Source organism: Macaca mulatta, chromosome 1, assembly GCF_049350105.2.
Source record: "Macaca mulatta isolate MMU2019108-1 chromosome 1, T2T-MMU8v2.0, whole genome shotgun sequence".
Lineage (NCBI taxonomy): Eukaryota > Metazoa > Chordata > Mammalia > Primates > Cercopithecidae > Macaca > Macaca mulatta.
Genome location: NC_133406.1, coordinates 82,390,747 through 82,408,271, shown reverse-complemented (window position 1 = coordinate 82,408,271; position 17,525 = coordinate 82,390,747). Strand labels below are relative to the sequence as shown.

General features: G+C 44.8%; 1 protein-coding gene across 5 annotated transcripts in view; it reads right to left on the bottom strand.

Annotated features, from left to right (window-relative positions):
• The window catches only part of CNIH3 (cornichon family AMPA receptor auxiliary protein 3), a 333,831-nt gene that overhangs the window by 23,561 nt on the left and 292,745 nt on the right, over nt 1–17,525 (bottom strand). The gene's annotated exons all lie outside the window — the stretch shown is intronic.

Below are 17,525 nucleotides of genomic sequence, written 5' to 3'. Positions count from 1 at the left end.
GAAGTGGGTGCTCTGAGGGGGCCTGATGAGGAGCTTTACGGCATCACTGCCAGAAGACAGCACTTTCCCTCCTTTCTTATTTCCATTTCTCATTACGCCCACTCTCTAGGCGACCACAGCAATAGCAGAGAAGGGCAAGAGAGGAGGGGAAGACAGACCCTACTTGGGAACTTTCCTCCTCACCCCACAGTTCCCTCTTCTCCAACACAGTGCCTCCCAGTTCCCTCCTGGGTGCCTCAAAATTCCCTAAGTTATCAGCCTGCTTTCCAAGCCCCCAGGGTCCCCATACTGTACTCCATTCCTTCCCCAAATCTCCATTCCTGCTACTAACCCCAAGAATCTTGTCCTTCGTGCATCTCCCTTAGCCCCCACAACCCCCATTCTTGGAGCAAATGACACCGACTTGCCCCTGCAGAAGCCAAGGCTACAACGGTGACAGATAGTTTCTGTGATTCCCAAGCAAAATGCAGGACATGTGTTTACTCACTCATTCAGCACGTATTATATACTGGGTCCCATGTGGCAGTGCTGGTGGGGTATACAGAAGCAAGACACCTGCATGAAGCTTATAGGCTAGTGCAGAAAACACATGTTGTTATGAAGGAGAACGTTGATATTATGCATGAAGAAACATATGGTCAGAGTTTGGGGTCTGGGATTCCAGGAAGACTGCCCTAAAGAAGAATAATCAAAGCGGAAGTAGAAGAGTAATCCTTTGGCCCTACCTTTCTTTGTAGTGTCCCAGGCAAGAGATGGTGGTGGTCAGGACAGGTAGTTAGGGGCAGAATATGATGGAGTCATACTGATGGATTTCAAAAATACTTAGGATGCACCATGTACATAACTTAGTAACTGATTGGATGAGAGGGTATGAGCATTACTCTTAGAAATCTTGAACGTCAGTGTGAATGATTTACTGGAATGAGCAGCAGCATTGGGAGGAAAAATATTTTTAGGGGTGAAAGAAAAGAACTCAGCATGGGCCACCATTTGAAGTGTGCTATAGTTAGGTTTGACCTCTCCAAATCTCATGTTGAAATTTGATCCTCAATGTGGTGGTACTGGGAAGTGGGGCCTAATGGGAGGCGTTTGGGTCATGGGAGCGGATCCCTCATGAATGGCTCGATGCTGTCCTTGCAATAATGAGTGAATTCTCACTCTATTAGTGCCCGATGAGAGCTGGTTGTTGTAAAGAGCCTAGTACTTCCCAACCCTCTCATTTCCTCTCCTGCTGTGTGATCTCTGCACACACCTGCTTCCATTTGCCTTCTGCCACGAGTGGAAGCAGCCTGAGGCTTTCACCAGGTACCCAACCTTTTGGCCAGATGAACCATGAGCCAAATAAATCTTTTTTCTTTATAAATTATCCAACTTCAGGTATTCCTTGATAGCAACACAAAACAGACTAAGAAAAGTCCCTATAGGACATCCAGAGCAGTTGGATGTTGAGGACTGGTTCTCAGAAGAGGAATTTGAAGGTTCTGGAAACATCAATAGTAAATGAAACCCTGGGCAGGTGGGAGAGTGAAGAGTGAGACAAGATGGAGGACACAGTCCTTAGGGTCACCAACCTTCAAGGAATGAGTAGCGAAAGCAGCACAGAAAAAGGAGGCTGAAGACCAGCAAAGACACAGGGCAGGGGAAAACCAGAGGGTGTGGGGTCAGGAAAGCCAGGGGGACTGAATGTTTAAAGATGGAGACATGGCTGCCAGACACTGCTAAGGAAGATGAATATCATGCAGAATGAAAAATGCCCCCTGAATTTGGTGACGCTGAGTTGCTGCCACTTCGCACACCGCTTAGGAAAGTGTGGCTGTGGAAAGCAGGCAGGAAGAAGGCAGGAACTAGGCAGATGTGTGGGAACAAGGGGATTTTTGTTGGTTGGTTGTTTTCAAGAAGGCATATTAGATGAGCACAACTTTATGTGGAGATAGGACAGCTGCAGAAATATTGATCCTGTTCCTTACTACGTAAGGTGAAATCTGGATTAGTCTGAAGACTGAACGTTAGGTTTTCATTTGAAATCATCAACCTAGAGGTAAGTTTCTGGAATGCAAACAACCATTTATAAGCGGGGGACAGTCCATGCCTCTCCTGGAGCCCCCACAGCTCTCTGGGATGTGGCTGTCATGGGTCCTAGCATAGGTGTTCAATAATAACTTAATCAACTGGTGGATGGATGGAGTGACCCTGAGGTGTGATTAATCACTCCTCCCTGGAATTTCAATCATAAGCAGCTCATTCCATCCATCCACACTCAACAGACATTATTCAGGGCCTAATAGTACCACAGCCCTGGGCCTGGCAGAATTTATATCACCTCAAACCATGGCACCGGGAATGTGTGCAAGGCACACACCGGGACATGTCCTCTGTACACACTGGGAAGTGCAAAGGAAGCTGCTCCCCACACTCCATGAAAAGCAAGGCTCCATATGCATATCTGCTCCCTTGAAGAGAGCAAAGGAAACAGCCAGCACACATCTCCTCTCTGCTCCCACCACTGGCGACTCCCCATTATCTTTCATATTTTCCCTTGGTGCCACCTGAGAAGTTAGTCCCAACAAGCAGATTCTCAGTGAGTTGAAGAAGTGGTGGGTGTGGGGTCTTACAAAGGCATATGTTTTTATGACACTGTTCTGATACAAAACTCTGAAAAATAGGAGCTAACAGTGTCACCTTGTCTGGGACCTTCCAACTAAAGGCTGCTTTAATTCCAGGGAGCGCAGGCCTCGTAGAGGCTGCTTAGAAGATAGCCAACATTGATGCTCTATGTTATACACCAATTAAAAGCTGCATTGAGGCTAGGCACGGTGGCTCATGCCTGTAATCCCAGCACTTTGGGAAGCCGAGTGGGGTGGATCACTTGAGCCCAGGAGTTCAAAACCAGCCTGGACAACACGGTGAAATCCCATCTCTACAAAAAATGCAAAAATGAGCTGGGTGGGGCGGTGCATGCCTGCAGTCCCAGCCACTTGGGAGGCTGAGGTGGGAGGATCACTTGTGCCCAAAAGGTTGAGGCTACAGGGAGCTGTGATTATGCCACTGCACTCCAGCCTAGGTGGCAGAATGAGACCTTGTCTCAAAAAATAAATATTTTAATTTTAATTTTTAAAAAGTTGCATTGAAACCAGAGGAGAAAAACTTAGTGAGGCTAAAGTATTAATACTAAAATAGACACATTTCATCTGGGTAGAAAATAGCTTATACTTTTCTCTTTTCTTCCAATAAACTGGGCTATATGTATATAAGCTGCTTGATAATAATAGTGGCTAATGTTTATTCAGCCCCAACCACTGTGGTGTTTTATTACATTATCACATGTATTCCTTGCAACAACCTATGAAGTAGGTGCTTTTATAATCCCTACTTTACAGATAGGAAAGTGAAGCTCAGAGAACTCAAAGTAACTTTCCTGAAGTCATATTGCCTTTTAGTGACCCAAACAGGACTGCAGCCCTGACCTCTGGTACCAACAGCACATGTGGACTTACAGAAATAAACCCCTGAACCTGCACACATCATGTGCACACTGAATAATCAAAGCAAGGTGAGAGCTGAGGTGTCAATAACAATACCTGGAACTGTGCAAAGACTTCGCCACGATAATCAAAGTCACATACACTTCTCAGCAGATAAATGATTTTTCTCTGGTTGGCTTTCCAATAAAACCAAAGACACTTTCCAGAAGCTACAGATGCACTGATTATGATTTCAGTAAACTATCGGACTGCAGCAGGTCTCCTGAGCAGTGTGTGCTTGATACCTGGTTGACCAGCTGCTGAAGATCCAGAGCTCACTAACAGTACAGTCAAGAAAGGAACATTTGCCGGGCACGGTGGCTCAAGCCTGTAATCCCAGCACTTTGGGAGGCCAAGACGGGCGGATCACGAGGTCAGGAGATCGAGACCAGCCTGGCTAACACGGTGAAACCCCGTCTCTACTAAAAATACAAAAAACTAGCCAGGCGAGGTGGCGGGCGCCTGTAGTCCCAGCTATTTGGGAGGCTGAGGCAGGAGAATGGCGTAAACCTGGGAGGCAGAGCTTGTAGTGAGCTGAGATCCGGCCACTGCACTCCAGCCTGGGTGACAGAGCGAGACTCTGTCTCAAAAAAAAAAAAGAAAGGAACATTCAATAAGGATGTTAAGCAGGCTGGGGTTTTTTGAAAGGATTTTAGGAGATTGAGCTAATTAATTGAGATTATTTAACGTTAACCTTTTTGTCAGGGCACTACTGAAAAATGTTGTGGCAGCCAGAAAATCTGAGAAGTTTGGCAACTTAGGATAATGCTCTCTGGAGTTTTCAAGGTGGTTGCCAGAGCAACCTCAGGGACTAGATCCTGGAAGAGCTGAAACATTCTATTTTAAAAATACCCAGTTGATTATCAGAGAGCCAGAATGAAACTACCAAATAATAAGGCAGATATTGAAAATTCTTATAATGATGAGCATCTTCCCAAACTGGAAATAATTTAATCAATGAGGAATATTTTAAACCCTGGAAGCAAAGAGATTTCAAAGTGAGTCCCCAGAGGTCTGATTATCACCTGCATCTTGCACAAAATATTGATACTAGACACTCTTCTTTCTGCTTGAATTTCCTCCTCTCAACTCCTGCCTACATTCTAAGTTCCTGCTATCCTTCAAGTCTCACCTCTTCAAAGGAGTCTCTCATGCATGTATTTATTCATTCATTGAACAAATACTTGTTGAGTAATTTATCCTATTACTGTGAGGCAGATATCCTGCCAGGTGATCCATATGCAATCCTGCTTTTAGGAAGAGTACAATCCAGAAGGAGAGATCAAAAACATATGTAAATACCCACAACACACAGCAGGACAAGACCTTCAGATTGAAGGGTCCCAAGAGTTACTGGCTCCCAAGACTGTTGCACATCAGAATCCCTTCGTAGATATTAATAAAAATGCAAAGTCCCAAGTTCTACTTCAGAATTTTCAGAGGGTGGGGCCCAGAGATTTGTATTTTAAATGCTGTGCATATACATCCAAGTTTGGGAACAACTGCTAAAGGTGAGAGAAGAACTTATTCCCAGCTGAAATGGTCATTAACAATGTTGTGAAAGTGAGTGGGCTTTAGGCAAGCCTTTATCATCTAGGGAATATATGGCACCTGAATGGAGAGGAGGTTCCTGGCCTGGGCTTGAAGCTGGGGAGAATCAGGACAATAGCCTGGGGAAAGGGCCTTTGGAGACAGCCACGAAGGTCAGGCTAAGGAGTTGGGACCTGATGCAACAGGTGGTGAGGAACCATCAAAGGTCCCTAAGCATGAGGGTGACATGCACAGCAGTGTTAGCAGAAATAATTATTGGAGTTGTGATAAACAGATTGGCAAAAGTTGGCAACAGCCTTTAGAGAAGCCAACAAAAAAACTTCCTGGTTCTTTTTTTTTTTTTTTTTTTCTTTGAGACAGGGTCCAGCTCTGTCACCCAAGCTGGAGTGCAGTGGCATGAACAAGGCTCACTGCAGCCTTGATCTCCTGTGCTCAAGCAATCCTGCCACCTCAGCCTCCTAAGTAGGTGGGACTACAGGCAGGTACCACCACGCCTGGCTAATTTTTGTATTTTTTGTAGAAATGAGGTTTTGCCATGTTGCCCAGGCTGGTCTAAAACTCCTAGACTCAAGCAATCCACCCACCTCAGCCTCCCAAAGTGTTGAGATTACAGATGTGAGCCACCGTGCCCACCCTCTGGTTTTTAAAAGTAAAATGATTAGAGCTAGGCATTGTGGCTCATGCCTACAATCCTAGCTACTCAAGAGGCTGAAGTGGGAGGATCACTTGAGCCCAGTAGCTCAAGACTGCAGTAAGTGACAATCACATGACTACACTCCAGCTTGAGCAACAGAGCAAAAACCCTATGTCAAAAAAAAAAAAAAAAGAGAGAGAGAGAGGTTAAAAACCTAAGTTGGCTGCAGTAGGAATGAAAAGGAAGAGATGAAGAAACATTATTTAAATATGTTAAATACCACTTTGTTTCAAAAGGGATAGTAGATGGCTCACAAATGTGTTATTAATTAATTATGACATATTCATCTCTGTATGGCTATATTTAGTAATACCTAGGATCATGTTTAATTTATTTGTGTGTTAAAACATTTTTCTCTGGGTTTGTTTCATTTTCTGCTTCAGAGGAGATGCAATTTTAAAGACACTCATCTATGGAGTGCCCCAAATGCGCTAGGACTGCACAGGCTGTGTGGGGAACTCAAGATTGAAAAAGATATATCCTCGGCCCTCAGGAAGATTACAGCCAGGTGAGGGACATAAAACACGTACACAAGATATCATTATGCAGGAAGAAGATGCTTTTAAAAATCCAGTACAATAGAGAGGGCAGAGATTATTTTTTTAGTGGAATAGAAAAGGCTTCACAGAAGAGATGACACTTGAGTTGAAATGTAAAGATAACATGTTAGCCAACAGAGGGGAACATTCCAAGTGATAAAGTGGTGTCAGTAATGGCACGAGGATCTCGAATCACAGAGCAGTGACTGTGCCTTATGCATCTCTCCTCCCAGCACCTGGCACCCTCCTTGGCACATAGCAAATACTTGATAAATGCTGGCTGAGAAAATGGGTGTTTGAAAGAAAGCAGATTGCAATACGGTTAAAAGATATGTTAAGGGAAGTCACAGAGTACCTTAGGAGCCATGCCAAGTCCTTTAGTGGTCACTTACTCTCCAAAACTGGGATCCAGAGATTTCTGGGTATGAAAATTATATACGATCAAGGTTTGCTTAAATCATTCCAACAATGTGAAGGGTGAATGGGGAAGGAGGCCTAGGGACTTGAACGAAGACCAAGAAAAACAAAAAGCAAACAAACTACGAAGCCTTTGTAATAGTCCAGGCAAAGAAATGAGAGTCTGAGCTCTTCAAGCAGTGGCCTGGAGGAGGCGGGCTGTAATTCATGAGGCACTCGGGAAATAGAATCCACAGAAAGACAAGGGATGTGGTGTAAATCCCGAGTGCCATAGAAAACAGTGTCTCAATTAACTAAAATGGGTAAATGAGCACGGCTGTAAAGCAATTCAGCAGTATCCCTTATCTGTAATTTCACTTTCTACTATTTAAATTACCTGTGATCAACCACATCCGAAAATAGGTAAGAACAGTACAATAAGATATTTTGAGAGAGACTGCATTCATATAACTTTTTTCACAGTATATTGCTATAATTGTTCTATTTTATTAGTTATTAATAATAAAGATAATAAAGTTAATATCTTACTATGCCTAATTTATAAGTATAACTTTATCATATATATGCATGAATAGGAAAAAACATAGGATATACTGCAGCTTGGTACTATCCGCAGCTTCAGGAATCCCCACCAGGGATCTCAGAACATATGCCCCATGGATAAGGGGGTACTACTGTAATGAGTAGATGGCAGGTTGAAGGAAGAGCGAACCCTGAACCCTTCTCTTCCTCTTTCTGCATTTCTGCTTCAACCCATAAAATAGGAACTTCCACCAACTTTTCCACATCTTGGGGAAGTATTAGGGAGGAAGCCTTTGGCCTGGCTTCTCTTGCTCCTGGACCTGTCTGCCCTTAAACTGCAGGCATCCTCTTTCTCTACCTCCGCAAGCATGTGGTAGGTTTACGTGGTCAGTTCAGAGACTGCCTCCTTGGCAACACAAGCCTGGAGCCCACTCCTCTTCGATACTCACTCTTTCTCCTACACTTAAAGGTGCTGGAGTCCTGCCATGCCCTTCCATGCAGCTGGTTGGATACCACATGGTTCTTCAGCTCTCACCTAGACTCTTGTGTCTGTTCTCAATTGACTCGAAACTCAAAGAGGTGAAGAAGTGTGATTCATAAGCACTCCTAACCCCAAGACTGAGTTTGAGGTACAACGAGTAAAACCAGGTAAAGATATCCAAGATGGTTAGAAGCACATTCCTGGAATTCAAGAGGGAGAAAGCAGGAGAAGAGGCATAGATTTGGGGCTGCTAGAAAATGAACGATGATAGATGCTTTGGCATTGGAGGAGATGAGCCCTGGGGAGGGCCTGCACTTACTCAGCACAAGTGGCTCACACTCAAAAGCATGTGGTGCTAGACAGACGCACGTGGTGGCCGTGGAAGTGATCTGAGGGAAGACACCCATCTAAAGGGGTCATCTGCTACCCACTCCAGCTGATTGTTGTCCTGAAGAATATGAATCCACTATTGCCATGTCCTGTGTTCTGTGTTGTTTTGTTTTTTCAAAATCAGCTTGAAACCCAGATTTTTATGTGGAGTTTTCAGATTCCTAAAATATTAAATGGGTCAAATGAAAACAAATTTGCAGGACATCTCTGATCCACAGGCTGCTAATAGCAATTCTTAGTACAGAGTAAGAGGAAAACGAGGGCAGAAGGTGCATAAACACCTGTATTTGGGGTGTGAGAAAGGAGAAGGAGAGAGATGAGTGTGAACAAGACAGGAGGAAAACTAAGATGGTCTCATACCAGGAAGCCAAGAGGAGGAGGAGACTAGTCATGTTATACTACAGAGAGGTCAAAGGGGAACAAAACAAACAAGTCAGTCTATTGGATTTGGCAATTGGGACGTCATTGGTGACCTACAATCAACAGTTTCAATAGAAGGAGAGGCATATCTGCCGGACTGCAAGGGATTCTGAGATGCGTAGGAGTCAGGAAGCGCAGGCGGGGAGTGCAAAGGACTCTTTCCAGAATTGGGCAACATATGAAAAAAGAAATGTGTGGGTTGGTAGCATGAAGGGTTACCAAGGCCAATGCAATTTTTTAGAACAAGGAAGACGAAATGTGTTTTAAGATGGGGGGAAAAAAGGAGCTGCATAACAATGAGAGAGAAGGTACTCAAAAGAGGCAGCTGGTCTGAATATGCTCCAGAGGGAGTCAGAGGGGGACTGAATCATGAGGCAGCATTAAAAGGGGGCCCTGAGAGGAGAGGGGCCCTGAGATGGGAGAGGAGGATTGGAGAAGTGAGGACAGGAAGTGGAGGGGGAAATAGGGAACTCAGCATCAACAACCTCCACTTACTCAAGAGCATCCATGGCTGAGAGAGAAGGGGTTGACGGATGGCAGGATCGCTGGAGAACTTAAGGGAGGTAGAGAAAACCAGGAGTTGCCCATGGAGGCAGCGTGACCAGAGACAGGGAGCAGGATAGGGTTAAGTCAGAGGATAGCTGCATGGCAAGAGGACCCTGCAACAGTGAGATGGTGGGAATTCTAGTGGACAGAGAGGGTCTCAGTAGCACCAGGGATTCACCCAGAGAAGTGAAACTGATGAGGTGGGAAAGGTATGTCAATAAGGACGAGGTAACAATGAAAGCAGGATGTTCATTTATTTGGTGCCGTCCAAAAAGGCCACACAAGGTGGATGCCCAGTAAGCATCCAGCACTTGTTGCATTCAGAACTTACTGCTGAAGAGCAGGTACAGCCTGCCAGCTCTGAACTTGACAGCCGGCGTTCTCGGCCATGCTGCTCAAAATAATGTGGATACAAGGATCTTGTTAAAATGCAGATTATGATCCCACAGGTCCGGGTGGGGCATGAAAGTATGTGTTTATAACAAGCTCCCAGGTGATGCCAAAGCTGCTGGTTCACTATACTATTTAAGTATTGGACCACTTGAATAGCAATATTCTCGGGCCGTCCCAAGACTCACGTTGCTCATTGGCCAAGCCCACAATGGGGTAGAGAGAGAAGAAAAGCTGCTTCTGTGAACTTTGTGGTTAACTCTCAATCATCCACACCAATGTGAGAGTCTCTCCATGATGTTTCCGAGCAGCACAGAATTCCTTATTTGAAGTTGGGGATGGTTGAAGTGTGTTTTGGGCTTGTTGTTTTTCATCCGGTAGATTTGCTCTCCTGACTACATTGTGCTTAAACTTAGACTAAAATGAACTTTTCTTTCCTGTGGTCAGAAAGGAAAGGCAGCCAGTAGCTGACACCTGTAATCCCAGCACTTTGGGAGGCTGAGGCAGGCGGATTACTTGAGGTCAGGAGTTAGAGACCAGCCTGGACAACATGGGGAAACCTCATCTTTACTAAAAATACAAAAATTAGCTGGGTGTGGTGGCACACACCTGTGGTCCCAGCTACTCGGGAGGCTGAGGTGGGAGGATTGCTTGAACTTGTGAGATAGAGGTTGCACTGAGCAAAGATCACGCCACTGCACTCCAGACTGGGTGACACAGCAAGACTCTGTCTCAAAAAAAAAAAAAAAAAAAAAAAGGAAAGGAAAGGCAGCCAACTAGAGACTGGATTTTTAAAGTACATAATAATATGAAAAATTATCCACATGTGAATAATGAAAAGTCAATAGGATTTGGACATATGAAATCAGTAAACAGTTCAATGAAATAAAGGTGAATGGTATCATAGGGGAAAAACCCTGGTTTCAAGGAAATAGGAGACAGGCTTAGTCCTAACTCTACCACTTTGTGGCACTGAATGGGGTCTATCTCTCTGCACTTCTGTTTACTTTCAAGGAAAGAGCCAGGCCAGGATTCACTAAGGTCCTTTCTAGCTTTTCCATTAAAGACACATACATGCAAAGCCCCCAAATGCTGAAGGAGCTGAGACACCAAAGAAGGGGGGAAACAAATCCAGTTTTTTGGTATTGGGTCATTGATTGAGGGAACGTACAGATAAAAGTGTGGTCTTGGATAGCTGCAAGACAGGTGGATCTCTGCACTGTTACTCCTCAGACCCAGGGTTTATAGACCACAGGGAGAGGGTACATGTGCTCTAGCAAGACAATCAAAGGCGACCCTCCAGAACAGGCAAGGATGCTATGTGCATCATTGCCTGTAATTTGTCTGATGACATCGAGGTTGACATGTTCTTACTGTGGGGACAGTAAGTAAAGTGGGAATCAAGAGCCACTCCTGGGACTAGGGCTAATCAGAAGTGAACATGGCAGATCAGCATCCAAGATGAAGTCACCTTTGTTCCCACACTAACCCTAATATTCTATTATTGTAACCTGGAGAGCTGTGACTGTAGAATTCTCAGAACGGAACACACCTCTTTTGCTTTCATTCACTGAACATTTACCAGACACCTACGATGTGCGGGCACTGGTGTCGGACTCATAACAGACTCAGTCCCTGTCCTCTGGCAGCTCCTGGTCTAGCTGCAGAAAGAAAAATGCAGCGCTGCCTAGTAAGTGCTAGGGTAGTCAGAAGCACACAGACTCCAACTGAGGAAGGACGCAAAAGGCTTCCCCGAAGTGATGATGTGAGCTGAGTCTTAAAGAATGGGTAGGTTCAGCTTAAAAAAAAAAAAAAGTGGAGGAAGAAGGAAGATGAAGGGCAAGTGAATGGTGCTGACTTCAGTGTGGCTGGAGCAGGTACTGTGGCAGCCTGGGAGAGACAGCCCTCTCTGCAGAACATTCACAACAACCCCTCACTGCTGCTGCTACAGAGAGAGCAGACACCACCACGTCCCCTCCTTTCTCCCTCCTCTGTGAGGTTGCTCAAGCGATTCCTATCACAGGCTCAATACCTCGAACATCCAGCACAAAAATCACAGAATGGGAGCAGGGGATCCCAGGAGGGAGGGGAAAAGAAGAGGCCAAGGTGCTGCGCCAGAAAAGGTATTGATCAGAGTGGCTCGTGACTCTGCATAACTAAAACTAAACACCACCATGGAAAGGGGCCAGGGCTGGGCATGGAAGGCACATGTGGCTCTTCCCAAGAATGAAGGGGGCCCCAGGCCAGCGCCCTGCTTCCTGTTCGTTTTCCCAGATATTTATATGGGGAAAACAAACCATGCAGCCTTTGACTGCAGTGCTTCCTAATCCTACTGCTCATTAGAAATACATGGGGAACTTTTAAAAACTATCTGCATTTGGCACTCTTCAGAAGAGGTCAGTGCCAAGAAGAAGGTGGAGAAACGGTTCTAGATTAAAGGGAACTATGGAAAACACAACAACTAGATGCAATGTGTGATTTTTTTTTTTTTTTAGAGGGAGTCTCGCTCTTGCCCAGGCTGGAGTGCAGCAGTGCAATCTCAGCTCACTGCCACCTTCCCACCTTCACCTCCCAGGTTCAAGCAATTCTCCTGTCTTGGCCTCCCAAGTAGCTGAGAATACTGGCTACTGTAGTCCGCCACCACGCCCGGCTAATTTTTGTGTTTTTAGTAAAGACAGGGTTTCATCACATTGGTCAGGCTGGTCTTGAACTCCTGACCTCAGGTGATCCACCCGCCTCAGTCTCCCTCAGTCTCCCAAAGTGCTGGGATTACAGGCATGAGCCACTGTGCCTGGCACAATGTGTGATTTTCTATTGGACCCTGGATTTAGAAAACAACAACAACTATAAAGAACATTATAGGGAAACTAGGGGAAATGTGACTATGGTTAGGTGACAATATTGTAACCATGTTCTTTGGTGTGACAATGGTATTATGGTTACCTTGGAGGGTGTATTTGGGGATACAGATCCATGATGCATACAATCAAATGGTCCAGCAAAAAAAAGTATGTGCTGTACATACACGGGGGATGGGGAAGAGCTGAGAAAGCAAATGCGGCAAACTGAACAAGCGGCGAATCTTGGTGAAGGCTACGTAGGTGTTCATTATACTGCTCTTCCAACATCCCCTTATATTTGACATTTTTCAAAATAAAATGTTAAATGAGACTCGGGGGATGGTGCCCTGCCTCTGGATCCCTGGGTTTTAAAAGCTCCCTAGGGGATTCGAATGGCATAATCCTGCATCATATTATCTGCTGCTGACTTTAGCTTTCACAGAAAGCCCCTGCTGGCTTTCAGAGCTATTAGGACCCTGCAGGGCCACAGTGTCCCGGAGAGAGCCTTCTCATCGTTCCCATGCCGCTGCTTCCAGGAGAGAAGGGGCTGTGTCTCCATTCCTCTTTGATGACCAGAGACTCATGGAGGTCCTGCTCTGTAGGTGATGCAGCCTGCTCACACCAGGCAGGACACACACCATCCTTCCACCTGCCACCCTGCACCTTAATACCTGCAGTGTGCACTGGTGTGACCCATGCCCCTACCTCCTGAACAGCAGTTCGTGTTCTCAGTCCACTGAAGGCGTACCTCTGAGAGGTGTACTGCAGGATCCAATCCACTGAAACTCTGGCCTCATTCATGGCAGGATTGGTACACCGTTGTTCACTTTGAGTTGGAACATGTTGCGGGCTGAGGTGGGAGGCCTGCAGGGCAGCAGTGACTCAGGTGTGCTGCAGGGAGAATATGCAGGTGCTCACCTTGTTCTGCCTAAATACCTGCTGCGTGCTGAATGAGCTGGCAGTGGCTGATGGGACTAACAGAGTCAACAGAATCCTGCAGAACCAGGAAATGTTCGCATGTATAAAAATACTAGGAATATTTTTGCCTCATGAAAAAAGATGAACTTCTATCTTTTAGGAAACAAATTGCTTTGGAAACTCTATTCTTAGCTCAAGAACGGGGTAGGGAGGCTTGAAAGAGGCAACCAGGCAGGTAAAGGCAGCAACGCTAATAGGAAAGCAGTAGGTGCCCATCAGCACAGCCAGGCTGACGAAACTCAGTGCCCTAACCATGATAACTAACATTGCAAAATGCTCTCTAGAGCACTGATTTTTCCAACTTAGCTGCACATGGAGTCACTTGGGGAGTTTTGTAAAATACCGATGCTGAGTTTCATCCCCAGAGATTATGACTTAATTGGTTTGGGATGAATTCTGGGCATCAGGATTTTTTAAATTTCCCGCAGGTGATTCTAACGTGCAGCAAAGTTGGAGCCCCTCTGCTAAGCAGGCTTCATGTTCATCAACACATTTAAGCTGCCCATCACAGCTCAGCGGCTCTGGTGGTCATGTCTGCCTTGGCCAGCCCTCTCCTCTCATGAGCACAGGCCCATGTGGGATGCACAGACACTAGGTCACCGGCTCCTCAAAATCTCCCGGCCACTCCAACAGGTAGAAAAAGGGTTTTAACCAGCCAGGACAGATGGACCTTGAGACGTCAGAAGTGTTTCCGGCTCTGGAAAGAAACAGGGCAATGGTTCACCCTGCCTGCACGCTGGGCTGTCTTGGCAGCATTTATAAAACGCTGAGGCCCTAACCTCACCTCCTGAGTTTCCAATTCAATGATGAGATTCAGACATGGAAATTAAAAGCTAGCCCTTACAACCAATGTGTTTCTGCAGGCCCAGGACAGTAAAGGTAGAGGATGCTATCTCAGTGGAGTCTCCCCTGACCGGCAAGGAGAGGGCCCAAGGAGTGGGGAAGAAATGAGGGGGAAGGGAAGAGAGGGGAAAGGGAAGTTAGGATCTTGGTGTCTGCAAAGTCTGTAGTAGAAGTCTCCACCTTGGCAGGCCATCAGAATCCTCTGAGGGCTTTTGAATACACCACTGTCTGTGCCCCCTTGACCAATCAAGTGGGACTCTGGGGGTGCGGTCCCACATCTGGATCCTTGGGTTTTAAACGTCCCCCAGTGGATTGAAATGTGCTGCTGAGATTGAGAAAGCGGGTCTCTGAGAAGAAGTTCCTGACTGCTCAATTCTGCATCTACCTGGGGCTGCGCCTGGGGCTGAGGACAGAAGATCGCCTCGGCGACAGCCAGCCCATGGGCTACCCTGGAACATCTAGTCATGGTGACACTGGTGTGGGGAAACAGACACCCTCTTATACTACCAGTGGGAATACATCTGCTTTGACCTTTTCAAGAAAGTAATCTGGCAATTTTTAGAAAAGTACAAATTCATATACCCTTTTGCCTGACAATCTCACTCCTGGGATATAACCTCACAAAGGTGTTTATTGCAGGGTTGGGGACAAACAGAACTGAAAGCATGCATAAGGTCCATCAATATGAAAATGACTAAATAAATTCTGTGTACTATGGAATATTATGAAAGCTTATGTAATTATTATTTTTTTTAATTAAACTTTGAGTTCTAGGGTACATGTGCAAAACATGCAGGTTTGTTACATATGTATCCATGTGCCATGTTGGTGTGCTGCACCCATCAACTTGCCATTTACATTAGGTATATCTCCTAATGCTATCCCGTCCCCCCTACCCCCTCCCCACAATAGGACCCAGTGTGTGATGTTCCCCTTCCTGTATCCAAGTGATCTCATTGTTCAATTCCCACCTATGAGTGAGAACATGCAGTATTTGGTTTTCTGTTCTTGGGATAGTTTGCTGTGAATGATGGTTTCCAGCTGCATCCATGTCCCTACAAAGCACATGAACTCATCCTTCTTTACGGCTGCATAGTACTCCATGGTGTATATGTGCCACATTTTCTTAATCCAGTCTGTCACTGATGGACATTTGGGTTGATTCCAAGTCTTTGCTATTGTGAATAGTGCCGCAACAAACATACGTGTGCATGTGTCTTTATAACAGCATGATTTATAATCCTTTGGGTATATACCCACTAATGGGATGGCTGGGTCATATGGTATTTCTAGTTCTAGATCCTTGAGGAATCACCATACTGTTTTCCATAATGGTTGAACTAGTTTACAGTCCCACCAACAGTGTAAAAGTGTTCCTATTTCTCCACATCCTCCCCAGCACCTGTTGTTTCCTGATTTTTTAATGACTGCCATTCTAACTGGTGTGAGATGGCATCTCATTGTAGCTCTGATTTGCATTTCTCTGATGGCCGGTGATGATGAGCATTTTTTCATGTGTCTGTTGGCTGCATAAATGTCTTCTTTTGAGAAGTGTCGGTTCATATCCTTTGCCCACTTTTTGATGGGGTTGTTTGTTTTTTTCTTGTAAATTTGATTGAGTTCTTTGTAGGTTCTGGATATTAGCCCTTTGTCAGATGAGTAGATTGCAAAAATTTTCTCCCATTCTGTAGGTTGCCTGTTCACTCTGATGGTAATTTCTTTTGCTGTGCAGAAGCTCTTTAGTTTAATTAGATCCCATTTGTCAATTTTGGCTTTTGTTGCCATTGCTTTTGGTGTTTTAGACATGAAGTCCTTGCCCATGCCTATGTCCTGAATGGTATTACCTAGGTTTTCTTCTAGGGTTTTTATGGTTTTAGGTCTAATATTTAAGTCTCTAATCCATCTTGAATTAATTTTCGTATAAGGAGTAAGGAAAGGATCCAGTTTCAGCTTTCTACTTATGGCTAGCCAATTTTCCCAGCACCATTTATTAAATAGGGAATCCTTTCCCCATTTCTTGTTTGTCAGGTTTGTCAAAGATCAGATGGCTGTAGATGTGTGGTATTATTTCTGAGGGCTCTGTTCTGTTCCATTGGTCTATATCTCTGTTTTGGTACCAGTACCATGCTGTTTTGGTTACTGTAGCCTTGTAGTATAGTTTGAAGTCAGGTAGCGTGATGCCTCCAGCTTTGTTCTTTTGGCTTAGGATTGTCTTCGCAATGCAGGGTCTTTTTTGGTCCCATATGAATTTCAAAGCAGTTTTTTCCAATTCTGTGAAAAAAGTCATTGGTAGCTTAATGGGGACAGCATTGAATCTATAAATTACCTTGGGCAGTATGGCCATTTTCACGATATTGATTCTTCCTATCCATGAGCATGGTATGTTCTTCCATTTGTTTGTGTACTCTTCTGTTTCACTAAGCAGTGGTTTGTAGTTCTCCTTGAAGAGGTCCTTTACATCCCTTGTAAGTTGTATTCGTAAGTATTTTATTCTCTTTGAAGCTGTTGTGAATGGGAGTTCATTCATGATTTGGCTGTTTGTCTGTTATTGGTGTATAAGAATGCTGTGATTTTTTGCACATTGATTTTGTATCCTGAGACTTTGCTGAAGTTGCTTATCAGCTTAAGGAGATTTGGGGTTGAGACAACGGGGTTTTCTAAATATACAATCATGTCATCTGCAAACAGGGACAATTTGACTTCTTCTTTTCCTAACTGAATACCCTTGATTTCTTTCTCTTGCCTGATTCCCCTAGCCAGAACCTCCAACATTATGTTGAATAGGAGTGGGGAGAGAGGGCATCCCTGTCTTGTGCCAGTTTTCAAAGGGAATGCTTCCAGTTTTTGCCCATTCAGTATGATATTGGCTGTGGGTTTGTCATAAATAGCTCTTATTATTTTGAGATACATTCCCTCAATACCGAATTTATTGAGAGTTTTTAGCATGAAGGGCTGTTGAATTTTGTCAAAGGCCTTTTCTGCATCTATTGAGATAATCATGTGGTTTTTGTCTTTGGTTCTGTTTATATGCTGGATTACGTTTATTGTTTTGTGTATGTTGAACCAGCCTTGCATCCCAGGGATGAAGCCCACTTGATCATGGTGGATAAGCTTTTTGATATGCTGCTGGATTTGGTTTGCCAGTATTTTATTGAGGATTTTTGCATCAATGTTCATCAGGGATATTGGTCTAAAATTCTCTTTTTTGTTGTACCTCTGCCAGGCTTTGGTATCAGGATGATGTTGGCCTCGTAAAATGAATTAGGGAGGATTCCCTCTTTTTCTATTGATTGGAATAGTTTCAGAAGGAATGGTACCAACTCCTCCTTGTACCTCTGGTAGAGTTTGGCTGTGAGTCCGTCTGGTCCTGGACTTGTTTTGGTTGGTAGGCTA